General features: G+C 38.2%; 1 protein-coding gene across 1 annotated transcript in view; it reads left to right on the top strand.

Annotated features, from left to right (window-relative positions):
- The window catches only part of LOC131079194 (uncharacterized), a 45,375-nt gene that overhangs the window by 6,373 nt on the left and 22,401 nt on the right, over window positions 1-16,601 (top strand). The gene's annotated exons all lie outside the window — the stretch shown is intronic.

Below are 16,601 nucleotides of genomic sequence, written 5' to 3'. Positions count from 1 at the left end.
ATGAATGGGTTGCTAAAGAGGAAAGAGCTCACTTCTTTGTGGTGGTGGGGACAGCATTGGGTGGCTCGAAATTGCTTATTTTTGGATGTGTTGGAAGCAAAATGATGAAATATAAATTGGGTTGTTCTCAGATTTAAGATCAGATTTGGGAGTGCAGAAGTGAATTGGATCAAATTTGTTAGCAAGAATCCAAACTCTGCTATGGATCTAAGCTACCTGTACAAAAATGCCCTAAGAAAAATATCACCAAGAATATACTGAAGTTTGAGTGTTTGTAACCTACATACAAAATGGTATTGTGGATAGATGAACTTAAAAGGAAAAGATTGTTCTTCTTTGGTCAAACCTTTAGATAGCAATGTAATATACATATCAATGTTTTTTATAATACAATTTTTTTAGGTGTCAATGTATATTAAAAAAATTCAATTGGTGTTCCAAATAAGTGAAGTTTTATCCTTTTAATCAACAACCTAACATTGCTATGCAAATGCTTTTCCATTTTGATTGGCTCATAATGGCTAAATGGAGGGAAAGATATGAGGAGCTTGAATTTTTAATTTGCAATCTCAAAAATTGGGTTCATTTTGGTCAATTCTTCCCTTCAATTATGAATTTGAACTAGGATGGTGGATTGATAAATTGAGGTTTGATTCTAGGCCTTAAGGAGTAAATGAAAATACAATTGACTAAGACTAGGTTTTGTCAATTTTCGTGCAAAATATATCATTTTGTACACAAGTCATATTTTTAAGACAAGTGGGTCAAAGTTAGTCTAAAATGAAGGGGAAAAGGTGCAAGGCATGCAATTTTCACTAGTACAAATATATGTAAATATTATATGCTATAAGAAGTGTCAAAAAAGGCTAAAATAAGGTCTCTGACGATAGACTTTTCTTGTTAACGATTTTGTGTAGTATTATTATAAGGCATGGAAGGCACTAGCCCATGACATTAGAATTCAAAACCAAATACTTGTAGATTCGAGTCTACAAGTAAAGATCATACTAGGGACATTAGTAAGGAACTGTCATCTTAAGGAAGGTGTAGTATATCAATAGGAGTAAGGCATGTAAGGTGTATATAGGCACCAAACCATAAGATTGGGATTTAGGATCAATACTTGTGAATTTGAGTCCACATTAAACTATTAAATTAGGGCCCTCGTTAAGGAAATCACTTTTAAGGACATTATGTTGTGCTAATGGAGGTAAGGCACATAAGATGCATATAGGCACAAGATTGCAAGGTAAGAATTCAAAATCGAGTATTTTTTAACTTTAGTAAGGAACTCACTTTTTAAGGACTTTGTAGTGTACTATGAGAAAGTTGAAGGGCATCTTATGCTAAAATAGATTAAGACCAATTAATAGCTATGACATAAATCAACTGAAGACCAAATAGTGGAATGAAGCAACATTAAAGCAAATATATAAAATCAAAAAACATTTATCTTGTTACCTAAATTATTGTATAAGTTAGAATATTACTATCTAAATTGAATGGTTCATTTTATAATGGAAACAAAAAGCTTATTGTCTTTGATAGCATGGTTAGCATAAAGATACAATGGCTCTCAATCGCTCAATGCTTATCTTTCATACACCCGCAATAACATCTATGAATCACCTTGGCCCTTCTTGGTTGTAGATAGTTAGCCAAATGTGCACACTCATCCATTATAATCTTTATAGATAGATGCTCTATTTTATTAGACCCTCTACATCAAATTACTAAAGTTACATTTCCAAACTCATTGTCTTTGCGAAATTATTAATGGAGTCTACAAAATTGAGTATATGTGCAACGCGATCTAGTTTGAGATGGAGGTCACAATTAAGAGATGTACAAACTCATAACTATAACGCACACAATTCCTTATGTTGATCCTCAAAAGGGATTAAACCTTTATGAAGCAGTCGGGTTAGCTTCACAGGAGGGGCACAGGCACCCTGTGAAACAAACTCCAGAATTTTAGAAGTTGACTCTTCAGGATTAGGGGAGAAGAAAAAGGGGAGGGAGGTCTTTACTGTTAGACTAAACTAAAGGGGCAATGTGCCTATAGTAAAGATTGGTTTAGGAAATGACTTATGGTTATTTCAACCAAGAATGTGTGTGATGATGTTCATAGGGTTTCGGCCATTACTAGCCAAATATTCACACCATCATTGAGGAAACATGATGCACCACAGACCCTTCATTGTTAGCCAAGAAAACATAATATACAAAGCTTATAAGGCATAGAACATAACATTCAAACCCCGACTGCAGGAAGTACCTGCAAGGGTCTAAATAATGCCGTAAACTCCTAAGGAATGCTAATCCCATTATGTCCTAAAACATGATATAGGAAGATAATTCCGATCAAGAGATCCCAAGAATGGGTTCTTGCTTCTTAATCAAAATAACTCCTACAAGGGTTCAACAAGAAGCTTTGAGCCTCCAAACTATGATTTCCTAAAGGGCAAGCTATGGGAAGTACAATTCATCTTCTATTTTAGGTGCCCTATGAAGAGAAGAAAACATTCATGATCATGAGCACACCTAATTAGATTGTAAATAAAGATACCAACATAAGTAGACTGGAACAAACTCGAAGGAAATCAGCACAAGACACTTTGATTAATAAAAAGAAAAAGGCCCCATGGACACAACTTTCATAATTCATTAAGAGCAAAAATACCAAGGCTAGAGAAAATATTTCAGAAAACTAATAACATGATGAACCCTTCTGGTATTAAGAACATGGAGTTTCCAAAGAAAACTATGAATTTACAATTGTTTCTCAGCAAAAAACTTTCTATCTTTTACAAGTTCACCTCATAAAAATAATTTCCCAGACCTTTTACAAAGAGAGCCCATGGGCCTTTATAGAAAAACATGCCTCCTCACCTTGATTTTTTTGTGCCAAGGACAAATGTGCCCTTCTTACTGATCGTTCACAGGATGTGCACCAATTGTTGATAAAAAGTCGATCGCCCTGATTTCTGGGCTTTTATGGTTGCATGGTCAGATCGAGGGTGTGTTTTTTAACACTTGTCGACCCGTGGTTGGATAGTGAGAAAACCCGTAATTGTACATATCCCGAGAATATGCGTCGACAACCTAGATGAGAGAGCAGCCAACGCATTGGACACTTGTCATGTAGGTGGGCCTTCTTGAAGGGGACTTCTTTAAGTGAGCGCAAGGGCTCGATGAGTAGGCCACATGGCATCCTGTCTATGGTAGCTGGAACATGGCACGCTTGGTGGGGAATTCGTGGATTTGTATGCGGCCACTCTAAGAGAGGACGGGGCACAACAACTTGGTGTAGATGGAGTCAACACCTTAAAAATAGAAAATATCACCATATAACAACATCTAACACAATAAAATGCTACTAAACGATAACTTTTATTGATTACAAAAATTTATATCATGTCACTTTAAATTACATATAGGCTTTGGAGACTTCCTCTCAAGCCTCGCATCTTGGCTTCTTGAGCTAAAGGTTTTCAATATATGCTTCCTTTATGGTTCCCATTTTGTTGGTATATATAGATGATTTTTTAGTAATCATATTATACACTCCCAATAAAGAGGGACAATGTACCATGTTAAAAGATGCATTACAAGTTGTCTATGAAAAATTCTGAGGTTAATTATTGTTGTTATATGGAGCATAATCAGACACAGAGGATAAATTTTCTCCACTTTTATCGACGTAGTTTCCCCCCAAATTATTGAACGAGGTTTTGGGGGCAGCACCATTGGCACACTTGCTGTCGTGGTACAAGGCGGGGTTGAGGGGCAGCGTCCTCGATCGCCCCTGAAACCTCAACAGACTTTTATTATTTAAAAAGGTGTTAGGAGTTATTTTTCTATTGGCTGACATGTTCTAACCCTAAATTTGTAACCGACATAAATCTTGATAAAACGGCTAAGGGTTAGGGTTTTCTGTAGAGAATTTTGTAGCATTTTGCAGCGGTATTGAGTTGCAGGGGATTGTTGGTTGTAATCTGTTTGATTTACTGGATAAAAATATTGGACTCTCTGTTTGGTGGATGTAGCCTGAGTTTGGGTGAACCACATTAAAATTGTCTCCTCTTTGTTATTATTTATGTGTTTTTCATTCCTCTGTTTAATATTTATTTGCATATAATTGATATTTTCTGGATGCAATTCCTAACAATTAGGCCTCCTAATTGGTTGGTTCCATAATATAATTTTTCATAAGAATTAATTCTAGTCCCAATGGTTCAAATGTGTAGTTAAATTGCTTCAATGGTACTTTCCATTTGGCTTTCCTTCTACATGCTATGGAAAAATATAATGATTCATAACAAATACTTCAAATGATTGAAATTGCATAACAAATACTTCAAATGATTGGCTTGCTGAGAGGAAGCCACAGTGTAAAATAATGCTTCCAAATGCAAAATCCATGGGAGCTTCACTTAGTGAACCTAGGTTATAGCATGTGCATTCTTGGAATACTAAATAATCCCCCTATTTTCAAAAAATATTGCCCTAAAATCCTTTTTTGTCACCCCCTCCCAATACACAACCCAAATTAAAAAAACCCCCATGTTTTGACCATATACTGCATTTTTTCATACCCCGAATTAAAAAAACCTCCCTATTTTCACCAAATAGGCAATATATTGAACTTATTTTTTGAGATATTAAACCCCCCAATATGAATGCACGTGATATAATATTGCCTAGCAAGTGAAGCCCCTGTGGAAAAATCTAACAAGATAAATGATGTTGAAATTTCTTACAACTCTTAAACTATTGCAGATTAGATAAACACACATAAAATCATATTTAAATAAATTAAACCACAACACTAGATATATGTGGGAAGATGTGGGACAAATGGATCAGCGAGAGGATCCAAGTTCTCCAGTATGAGATGCTATAACTGCAATCAGATGGGGCACCCAGCCTACAAGTGTCCAGAGAAGGCCTCAACTTCTCATGGTGGTGAGAGGAGAACCAGTTTGAATCAAGAAGATGAAAGGAGTGTGACATCTCCTGAAGTAAATTTGACGTCAGAGATGGGAGAGAACCTGATCATCAATAGGACACTGCTCAAGGAACCAGTGAAGATTGAGCCACCCCAAAGAAAGGCTTTGTCTAGAGTCAACTACAAGATTCAAGGTAAGGTTTGTAAAGTTGTCATAGATTCAGGGTCTCCTGATAACATTGTATCTTTGGAAGAAGTAAACAAGTTGAACTTGGAGAGAATACCCCATAGTTGTCCATATAGGGTCAGCTGGTTGAACAAAGGGAAACACATACTCATCAATGAACAAGCGTGGGTAGAGTTCAATATTGAGGGGTGTAAGGATAAAATTTTGTGTGATATCCTTCCAATGGATGCTTTCCATCTTTTGCTTGGCAGACCATGGCAGTTTGACAGAAAGGCTCATCATGATGGAGAAAAGAATTCATACTCTTTCCAAAAGGATGGTGTGACTTTTAGGATACAATCAATGGTAGAAGGGGATCCACAACATGTAGGATCTAGTGTGATGATGGTAGGGGAAAAAGAGTTCCTAAATACACTAAAGGAGGAAGGTGGAGTAGGTTTTTCTTTAATTGTGAAGCCCAATGAAGAAATGAAGAAGGGTGTGAGTGAGGTAGGACCTAAGGAGGTCAGGGAACTGCTAGAATGGTACAAAGGAGTAGTTGCGGAAGACATACCTGATTCCCTGCCACCTATCAGAGATATTAGTCATCGGATTGACCTCATAAAAGGAGTAGTACTTCCTAGCAAGGCAACATATAAAATGACCCCACAACAGAATGAAGAGATAGCTAGGAAAATTCAGGATCTCCTAGATAAAGGGTTGGTGAGAAAGAGCCTTAGCCCATGTGCAGTACCTATTGTTTTAGCCCCAAAGAAGGATGGGAAATGGAGGCTTTGCACCGATTCTAGGGCTATAAATAGGATAACCATCAGATATAGGTTTCCTAATCCAAGGATAGAGGACCTAATGGATTATTTAGGGGGAGCTACCTATTTCTCTAAAATTGACCTCAAGAGTGGGTACCATCAAATAACGATAAGAGAGGGGGATGAATAAAAGACTTCATTTAAAACCAATGAAGGGTTGTATCAGCGGCTTGTGACACCTTTTGGTCTTTCAAATGCCCCTAGCACCTTTATGAGACTAATAAATGAAGTTTTGCAGGGGTTTATAGGGAAATTTGTGGTAGTCTACCTTGATGACATATTGGTGTTCAATAAGAGAAAGGAGGAGCACTTGAAACACTTGGAGGTAGTCTTGAAGTGGCTGCAGGAGTAGAAGTTTATGATAAAGTTAGAAAAGTGTGACTTCATGAAGTAGGAGTTGGTGTACTTAGGCTTTGTCTTCTCTAAGGGTGACTTTAAGATGGATTCTTCCAAGGTAGAGGCTATTTTGAACTGGCCTACACCTAAGATAGCCGAAGAGGTAAGAAGTTTTCATGGTTTGGCAATATTTTATAGGAAATTCATTAGAAATTACAGTGATATTTGTGCACCTATGTTAGAAACCATCAAGGGTGGTGGTAAGGTGAAGTTTGTGTAGACCAAAGAAGTGGATAAGAGTTTTGAGTGTTTAAAATAAGAAGTTACCAAGTACCCAGTCCTAGTATTGCCTGATTTCAGTAAGGTCTTCACCATTTAATGTGATGCAAGTGGATTGGCTATAGGAGCAGTATTGAGCCAAGAGGGGAGACCGGTGGCCTTTTTCAGTGAAAAACTAAATGAAGCAAAGAGGAAGTATTCCTCATATGATTTAGAGTTGTATGCCATGGTACAAGCTCTAAAAAAGTGGAGGCATTACTTGCTTCCTAAGGAGTTTATTGTGTATACTAACAATAATGCTCTTAGTTTTTTGAACGGACAGGAGAAGCTCAGTCATAGGGATATGAAATGAGTTGAAATTATTCAAGCATACACCTTCATCATCAAGCACAAGAAAGGGTCAGCCAACAAGGTTTCAAATACTCTAAGTAGGAGGGTGTTGACAATGCAAGAAGTGCAGTTGCAGAGTATGGGTGTTGAAGCACTCAAAGGATTGTATGAAGAGGACCAAGATTTCAAGGAAATATATAAGGTATGTTGTGAGTTTGCAAATGCTTTTCATGGAGAGTTTTCTAACTACACCTTGCAGGATGCTCTTTTGTTCAAGGGATGTCAGTTATGTATCCCTAGGTGTTCAATGAGAGATAATGTAGTAAAGGAGAAACATAGTGGTGGTTTAGGAGGTCACTTTGGGCTAAATAAGACTTTGGACCTAGTTAGGAGATTTTACTTTTGGCCAAAGATACAGACTAATATCAAAAAGTTTGTCAAGAGTTGTATTGTGTGTCAGAGAGAAAAGGGGGTCTCAACCAATGCAGGGTTGTACCAACCTTTGCCTATACCAAGTAGACCATGGGAAAGTTTGAGTATGGACTTTGTGATGGGATTACCCAAGACAAAGATAGGTCATGACAGTGTGTGTTTTATGGTAGACAGGTTCAGTAAGATGGCTCACTTTATTCCTTGTAAAACCACAAATGATGCTAGCTATATTGCAGGATTGTTTTTCAAAGAAATTGTTAGAATCCATGGGTTGCCTTTGAGTATTGTATCTGACCGAGACAATAAGTTTGTAGGGCATTTTTGGAGAACCTTGTGGAAAAGGTTGGGTACAAATTTTTCTTTTAGCTCAGCCTATCACCCTCAAACCGATGGCCAAACTAAGGTTGTGAATAGGTCATTGGGAAATATTCTTAGATGTTTGACAAATGAGCATGGCAGTAGTTGGGATGTGGTGATACCTCAGGCAGAGTATGCCTATAATGATTCAACAAATAGAAGTATAGGTCTGAGTCCTTTTGAGATTGTGTACAGTAGTCATCCAAGAGGAGTTTTTGAATTCAGAGATGTCTAGGGGTTGGACAAGAGGAGTGGACATGTTGATGAATTTGCAAAGGCTATGAAAGAGGTGCACCAACAAGTCAGAGATATTGTACAACAAAATAGTCAAAAGGTTAAAGAAAGAGTGGATCAGAGAAGGAGAGATGTGCAGTATCAATTGGGTGACATGGTCATGGTTCATCTTAGCAAGGACAAGTTTCCCAGTGGAAGCCATAGCAAGTTGATGATGAGAAGGATTGGACCTTGTAAAGTTTTAGATAAATATGGTCCTAATGCTTACAAAATTGAATTCCCTGATGATATTGCTATTTCGCCTATATTTAATGTGTCTGATCTAACATTGTATAGGAGTCCTACTGTAGGAGAATGTACAAGTCAATTTGTTCAGGAAAGTGAAGAATGGATACAACACTTACCACCTAAGGAGCCGCCTAAGATGGAGTACATTTTGGATAGAAGGGAAGCCAAGAAAACAAGGCACAAGACCTATTTTAAGCACTTAGTTAAATGGCAGGGCCTTCGTGACTCGGAAGCTACTTGGATGCTGGAGGAAGATATCAAAAATCAGGGTGGTGATTTGCAGTAGTTGGTCTCTAAGAGGACTTGAGAAAAATTTCACCCAGGGAGTATGGTGCAGGAGCACCCACCTATGAAGAAATGAACCAAGAACAAGATGATTTTCCATTAGCCTAGAAGGAATGTAATAATACCCTATGGGTCCTTTTTGTAATTCAATGTCCTCGAAGTGTGACAAGTTTGTCCATGTTTGGGTCAAATTGTCATCTAGGGTATGGTAGAGCAAATTGAGTCAATAAGGGTCACAATGGTCTAATTTGAGGGATCAAGTGACCACAAGTCTATTTGATTCATTTTTTATGTTTAATAATAAAATGTAATCATTTTGGGGGACTATGATAGTCTAGAGTCTAAGTTAGTTGAATTATGCAAAAGTTGTCATATTGTCAATTTGTTGTCATGACAATTTTGCACTTTTTGTAAGTCGTGATTCTCCAACGGTCAGTCAGTTTGAAAAAAAAATAGAGGAGGTTGTGGTTATTTGGGAGATATATTTAAAGGCCCCAAACACTAAAGGATGTATGTTGGTTGATTTGGAAAGGAAATTGAAGCATCAAAACTGTTGGAAACTTGGAAAAACTGTCTAATTTATGTTGATTGCATACTAAAGGTGGATTGGAAAGAATGCTCATGGCATAGATCCTACAACTAGATTGGTTTACCTTTGTTTTTCTTTCAGTTTGAATTCTTGAAGCGATCGTTGCCCCATTCTACAAGCAAATCTCTACCAGGTAGCCTAAAACCCTTAAACCCCTAGGGCTTGACTGCAATAATGGGTTTTGGCCTATCAATCCTTAACTAAACACTCTATCATTATAGGAGATGATAGGCCACTGTATCATATGTCAATTCCAAAATCCTTTAAGAGGATACAACATGGCGAAAAGGATGGAGAACTAACCCTAGGTCTGGCATCTCTATGTGACAGACCGATTTGATGAGTTCAGTGTGTGAGAATTGAGTGCTAGAGAACTGGAAAGGGGTTTGAATGTGGTAGAAGAGTACTCTGGAGGTTTACATAACATTTCATGGTCAGTGATGGTCACCCATTAGGAAAACCGAATCAGTTTGTGAAAGACATTCAGTCAAATAGGCCTAAAAGCCCTATTAGGTCTGTTAGTGCAACATTGGTTGGAAAATCTGCAAGTTGGCCCAGTACTAGAAATTGAGATATTGTTGAGAACTCCCAAAAGGGTATCTGAAAATATAATTTGTTGGCCTAGAACCTTAGGGTGTCAAAATCAATCACCCGATTCCTTGAAATGGAGGCCATGCAATCCTGTTTCATTTGTGTTAAGGTGTTGTGAGAACACCCCTCCAAGGATCTTTGTATTGAATTGGTCAAGTGGGCCATTCAAACCCTAAATTCTGGTAGTAGCCCACTCATGTATGCAAGGGTGTGGGTAGTCAGACAAAAACTTGAGAAGTGTTAGTTGTTCGTAAGTGGGCATAGTGGAGCCTTTGGGTCTTCCAAGGTGTTGTTTGGTGCCATTGAACCATTTCTTGACTTGGTGTTGTGTAAGGTTCTTTGGAATTAGGGATTATTGGTTGAGTTTGTGAGCCTTAGAGGTTGGTTGGTTCAAGGTTATCTCCTTCCGGTCTGTTGCCTCCTCATCAGGTTCCTCCACTACTCCACTAAAACAAGGAAGCATTATTATAACCATGTGATAATTCCCCCTTAATGCCGATGAGGGAGTGGTATTGGAAAACCAACTAAAATTGAGCATAAAAAATGTGCACAAAAATGTAGAATCAACATTAGTTCAATAGATGACAAGAAATTGGAAAAGGGTGTGCTTCATGACACACACATGAAGCAAGAATCACAAGCATCTATTACTATGATGGAAAATCTAAGACACTACACAACTCCCCATTACACTTTGTTATTCAATGTAAGCACACAATTCCTTCTCTAAAGAACACACATTTAATTTTGTGGCACTTTATATGACCACATTTATAGACTTATTTTTTGTTTGTAGAGTTCTTACAATTTTTATGTCATGAGGTGGACAATGAAGACATATATCAAGTATGCCTTTCAAACCTCAAAAAAAATGACAAAGATAAACAAATTGAACCGATTATTTAAAACATTAACCCTTTTGTAATGATACAATTATATGACACTTTATATTAGTGCATTACAAATTCCACAATGTGAATTTGGTGTACATGTCCACAAAATAAGGTATATTTTTTTGGCATTTTGATGATGTTGTGATTGTCATTGATGGACACACACTTGTTTTATGATCACTTCCCTATGTATGAGTTATTCTCAATTGGTAATTGTTCTAACCGGTATTATGAATTATAGTCTTTAGACTATCGATGTTTTGCAGAAGGTGTTTACCGGTTACAAACTGACTGAAGACCCAAAGCGGTATGAAGACCTCAAGCAGTTCGAGGATCTCAAGTGGAACGAAGGAATAAAGCGACAGTTATCATTTTTCCTAGTCTTAATTTTGACAAACCGGTAATTGGTAAATTGTATGAACCGGTAATTGGTCAAATGTATGAACCGGTATTACTTGGTGATGAGTTACCAACTGGTATTTTTGTGATGAGTTATCATCCACTGACACTTTGGCGGTGATTTTGTGATGTGTTACCAAATGTGTCTAGATGCACTAAACCTAGGAACTTGCAATGCAATCCTATTGGATCGACATGAAATCAGATTCCTTTATAAAGACACCATGTCTAGGGTTTTAGAAGGCATTAGGGTTTTAGGTGGTTGATGAGGTTTTTGTATGTGCGATCATAGAAGAGAAGATTAGGTCTGTTTGAAGAAACAGAGTGTTGAGATATTGAAGACTGAAGTAATGTTGAAATGCTTTAACAATGAGTTATCAAGGATCTAACCAAGCATATTGTGCTAGTATCTAGATCACTCAGTTGTTGATTACTCACATCTTCGACAAGTCTGAAACCCTTAAGCGGGTAGGCCCAGAAAAGCCTTTGTAAATCCTCTAACAAGGTGGTTCACAACTGTGGATCTGAAATCATCTCACAAGGTAGTCTTTAATAGGACTTATCTCCTAACAAAGATCTAGATTCCTAACAGGATCTGTTCTAGTAAAGAACATTGTATGACCTTAACCGGTCTGGTTTCTATTATGCAGATAGTTACTTGTGAGTTTCTGCTCACTGTGGTTTTTCCCATTTGGGTTTCCACGTTAAAACTTCTTGTGTTATGGTGATTGTGCTCTTGTGGGTGAATGCCTTATTTGATGTTTGGTTTGCATTTGTTTTCCCCGGTTTGTTAGTAAACCTATTACACCGGTTGACTGCTAAACTGTTCAAGTGTTTGAGTTCAGTATTTTTTGGTATACTAATTCACCCCCCCTCTTAGTATTCATCAATTGGTATCAGAGCCAACCTTTCTATAAGTTTAACCACTTGGAAGGAGATATGGGGGAATATACTATGAGGGAGCTTACTCATCGTCTCACTCAGACTGAGAAAGCCTTTGATGAACTTAAAGTCAAATATAAAGCCTCTCTAGCAAAGAGAAGAGAGCATGTTGAGAAACTGATGGAGCTTACTGAAAATAGTTCTTCTGATGAAGCAGACATGGAATCGCTAGTTCAAGAAGTTGAAAAACTAAATGAATCTAATGCCAACTTGAGAAGGGAACTGGAAGGACTGACTATCAAAATGTGTCAAGAGCTTGAGAACTGGAGGAAAACTAAAGATCTAGTAAGAGACAAAGATCACGAGATCTCCAAGCTGAAGCAAGAAATCAGTGCACTTACCACTCATCTCCAAGAGAGTAAAGTGGAAAAAGAAGAAATGCAAGGTGAACTAAACATGGCTATCTCTGAGAATGCGACCTTGAAGGAATCCAATGCTTCTATTTCCAAGGAACTCATTGAGACAAAGGAAATACTTGCCAAATTCAATCAAAGTGCTGCTAAGTTAGAGCAAAAGCTTGAATCAGCTAAACCGGTAAAGAATACTAATGGACTTGGTTTCTCTGGTTATGAGGAAGGTGAAACCTCTAGAGAAAAAGATGTAGCATCAAAGAAGCAACCAACATCAAAGGATAAAGGTAAGCAAAAGTTCAAACCTGTTTGCTTTAATTGTCTCAAGGAAGGACATACTGCTAATGTATGTAGAAATAAGGCTTACAATAATTTTCCTTACTTTCTAAACAATAAGCCTAGATCCAATAGATTCAATGGAAACTATTATGCATGCAACAAGTTTGGGCATAGAGAATTTGAATGTAGGTCTGTCGTGCACAACACTGGAAGATATCCTCAAAGGAGTCAAGTAGTTTTTCCTAAATCCTCTGTGAACTGGAATCCAAACCGGTATAATGCCTATAATCATCAGTCAGGTAGTGGTGGCTATCAAACTGCAACCGGTTGGAGAGCAACCTATTTGATTTGCCATGGTAGCGGTCACATTGCTGCAACATGAAAGAGGAAGAATGGTAGAATGAACAATGGACCATGGAGAGCACCTGGAATGGTATGCTATCACTGCAACAAACCGGGTCACACAGCTAGAATCTGCAGGATGAGAAAGAACATATCGGATGATATACCGGTCACTCTGGAAGGAAAGATTGATGTTGAAACTATTCAAGCGGATATGAAGAAAACATGGAAGAGGAAACCTAAAAAAAGTGTCACAGAAAGAACCAATTTTTGCACCTAGTGTAGAAGTCTCTGAACCGGCAAACTGAGCTTCAGAAAAGCTTAGGGGGAACAAATCGGTGAAATATTTCGAACCCCCAGTTTATATTGGTAAAATACCTTAACCAGTATGTGTTACCTGTCAATCGGTAGAAGACTGGAAACGGTAAAAGGCAAAATTAGGGTTTATGCCCTAACGGTGATGCATTTATTATGGTAGGTGAAGAATTTGTTTAAAAGGGATTCTTAACGTCATTTTCACTTATCAATTTGTGAGCGAAGAAATTTTCAAGTTTAGAGCGACCAAAGGCGATTCGACTCGCAATTCAGAGTGAATTGAAATCTAGCAAAAGAATTTTGAGGTACTTGCAACCTATCAATGAAGAACACTAAGTGGTATTCAAACAATCGAAGTGGTGAAGTGTGTGTTGTATTGACAAACCCTAAATTTTGAAATTCTGAAGGTATTTATCGAAATTCTTGTTTATCAGTTAATCATGGCTTCTGCATCGCACTCCAGTTCTAGTGCACCTGTTGATTCAACAAATTTTATCCAACGGAAGATGAAATACAATGCCCTATCCCAGATACCCACTAGAGTTATAGTGGAAGGTGATATTTCAGGGTACATTGATTGTAAAATGGAAGACCTAGGATCTCTAGTGATCCATTCCCAGCTAGGTCTATTCTGCGGGGATGACAAAAAGATCAAACTAGAATACAGCATCCTGGAGAGGAAGAAACTTCACAATGGGGTGTACTTTCTTGAAGAATTCATGGAAGATCACATCCGCATCATCCTGAGCAGAGTGCATGGCGACAAGATGTATCTTGAGAGGACACATGACATTACGCCTGAAGCTATTCATGTCGTCACCGATTTCTGCAACACTGGTGAGGTGCCAGCCCTAAGAAAAGTCATCAAGACTGAAATGACTAAGCTCTCTGGTTCTGTGAGCGACCAATGGGGAATGACTGTCAACACCATCAACGATGATTTGGTCAAGTATGCTTGCATGGTGATTGGATACCGGATGTTTTATGCTAGCAGAATAAACTCTGTCTCTGTTGCTGTGGTAAATGATGCCTATAGAATGATCATGGAAGATGCCTCATTTGATCTATGCACCTGTATGCAGAAGCAACTTCTAATAAATTTGAAGTCCATGAAACAGGACAGTGCCCTAAGATTCAAATTTGGATAACTTTTGGTAGGTCTGTTTTTCTACTTTCAAGGCTATTTTTCGGGAGTCGATGATATTCAATGGTATGTTGACCAACCAGTTACCAAACAAATCAGAGAAAGTCTTCAAGCGGTGGGAACCAGATATCCTGAAGTCTTGAATAAATACTTTGATGAATTCAAACGGAAGATGAGCCAGAGGATGAGGATAGTTGGCGATATCATTAAGAAGTATGAAGAGGACATCTGCTTTACCATCAAAGTAGATGAGTGCATAATGGAGTCAGTTGAGCCTAGAAAGGAAAAAGTTGAACCCATGAGATATGAGGTGATGTATGACATGCTAGATGGGTATGCCTCTACCCTACTTGCCTCGCCTCTTGATCCAAAGAAGAAGAGAACCAACACCTACTTGGAAAGGATAAAACTAGTTGAAGAACCTTCAGTGAAGAAGGGAAAGGCAGTGCCATCGGTATCAACACTGGTTACCTCAGCAAGTCCTAAAGTGACCAAGCGGTCACCTGCCAAGAAGAAATCGAAAGTTGCACTCGCCAATGTTTTTGAAAGAAAGCGGAAGACCAAGAGCAACTCACCAGATTCTAAGGATACAGAACCTAAAGTGCAGCCTAAGAAGACTAGGAAAACTAGGAAGAAGGCAAAGGCAACCAACAATGAACCGGCATCGTTAGCACCGGTAAATATAGACATTTCCTCTTACAAACCATTGAAACATTGTCAAAGGACTATCAAGAATGTTAGGAGAAAAGTGCTAAGTGATTTAATAGATCACTTTGATGATTTTAATGATAATGAAAAAGAGGAAGTTGAACAGGAAGTCATCAAATATCTATGTATTAATGACCCGTCGCCATCAGAAATTAGATCGATGACACCAGATTCTTTATACAATTCTTTAGATAACAAATGGTGCATTGCCATTGAAAAAGAACAAGAAATAAGAAAGGAAATCTTTGCACAATATTTTCTTGATGTGTCAAATTCTGAGCTCTATGAAATCATGGATAAGAACAAAGGGCTCTTCTTCATAAGAAGAAGAATACTCAGGATGCTTGAAGGCAAAACATCTGAAGTAGAGAAGGATACTCATCTGCATGCCAAAGCTGCTATCTGGTTGCATCAAGTGTCTGAGGCCAACAAGAAGGTCGAACAGGAACTGGGAACCGGAAAATCGGATGAGGAATTTGATGATAAAGGAGAAAGAGTAACAAAATAGGTAGACACAATTGATGTTGATGCGCTAGATGTTGAAGATGTCACTCCAGACATTGAAAAAGAAAAAGTAGATAAGGAGAGACATGACAAAGAAAAGGCCGACAAAGAGCAAGCAGAGAAAGAGGAAGAGAAGAAGAAGCAAGAAGAGGAGAAGAGGAAACAGGAAGAGGAGAAGAGGAAACAGGAAGAGGAGAATAAGAAAGAAGAGGAGAAGTGGAAAGAAGAAGACAGAAAGAAGGAGGAAGAGAAGAAAAAGCATGAAGCGGAGCTAAGGGAGAAAGAAGAGGAAAAGAAAAGAGTGGAAGAAAAGAAGGAAGCAGAAAAGAACAAGCAAGCTAAGACTCCAAAGGCAACCGGTGGTCAAGCCAAACCAGCTGACATCACCAGTCCTATTGACGTCCAATCTACAAATGAATCAGAGCTTCTCCAAAGCATTAAGCTTGCACAAGAGCCACTGGAAGCATTAAGGAGGAAAAAGGAGCAAGATGTTATTCAAATTGCGGTTGACACTCTTACCAATTTGATTCCCGGTACTAACCTCCCCAGTACCGATTCCTCTCTAGCCCAACTAAAGCTTCTCTGTACAGTTGTAGAGGACCAGGTACAATGCCTGGAAGAAGTTGTTGAAGCTAATGCACAAAAGAAGCATCAAAAGGCACTAAACACTTCCTTAGTACAGAAACTGAATGAGCTCCGGTCTCAACTTTAGAAAGGGCAGAAGGATATAAGAGATGCTATGGATGAGGGAAAACTATTGTTGAGTAAGATAAGCCAACCCCATCTATTTTGTGATGATGTGCTTGCACAGAAGGAAAAACTACAATCTGATTTGCAAGCATACATAAGTAACTTTAAGACACCATATAATTCTTTCACCACATATGGGCAAACTGTTCACCAGTTTCAGCTCCAGTCTGCCAGAATAGAGTTGGAGATTAGCAACAGGACTAGAGATTTGCAAGAACTTCAACTGGTTTTATTACCCAGACTGCAAATACTTCAGAAGTGCTTTCTCAATCCAAAAGCTTTAACGGTCACTCAAGACATGAGTACAATT

Source organism: Cryptomeria japonica, chromosome 10 (genome assembly GCF_030272615.1).
Source record: "Cryptomeria japonica chromosome 10, Sugi_1.0, whole genome shotgun sequence".
Taxonomy (NCBI): domain Eukaryota; kingdom Viridiplantae; phylum Streptophyta; class Pinopsida; order Cupressales; family Cupressaceae; genus Cryptomeria; species Cryptomeria japonica.
The sequence above is the reverse complement of the archived record's forward strand: the minus strand, read 5'-3'. Positions and strand labels throughout refer to the sequence as shown.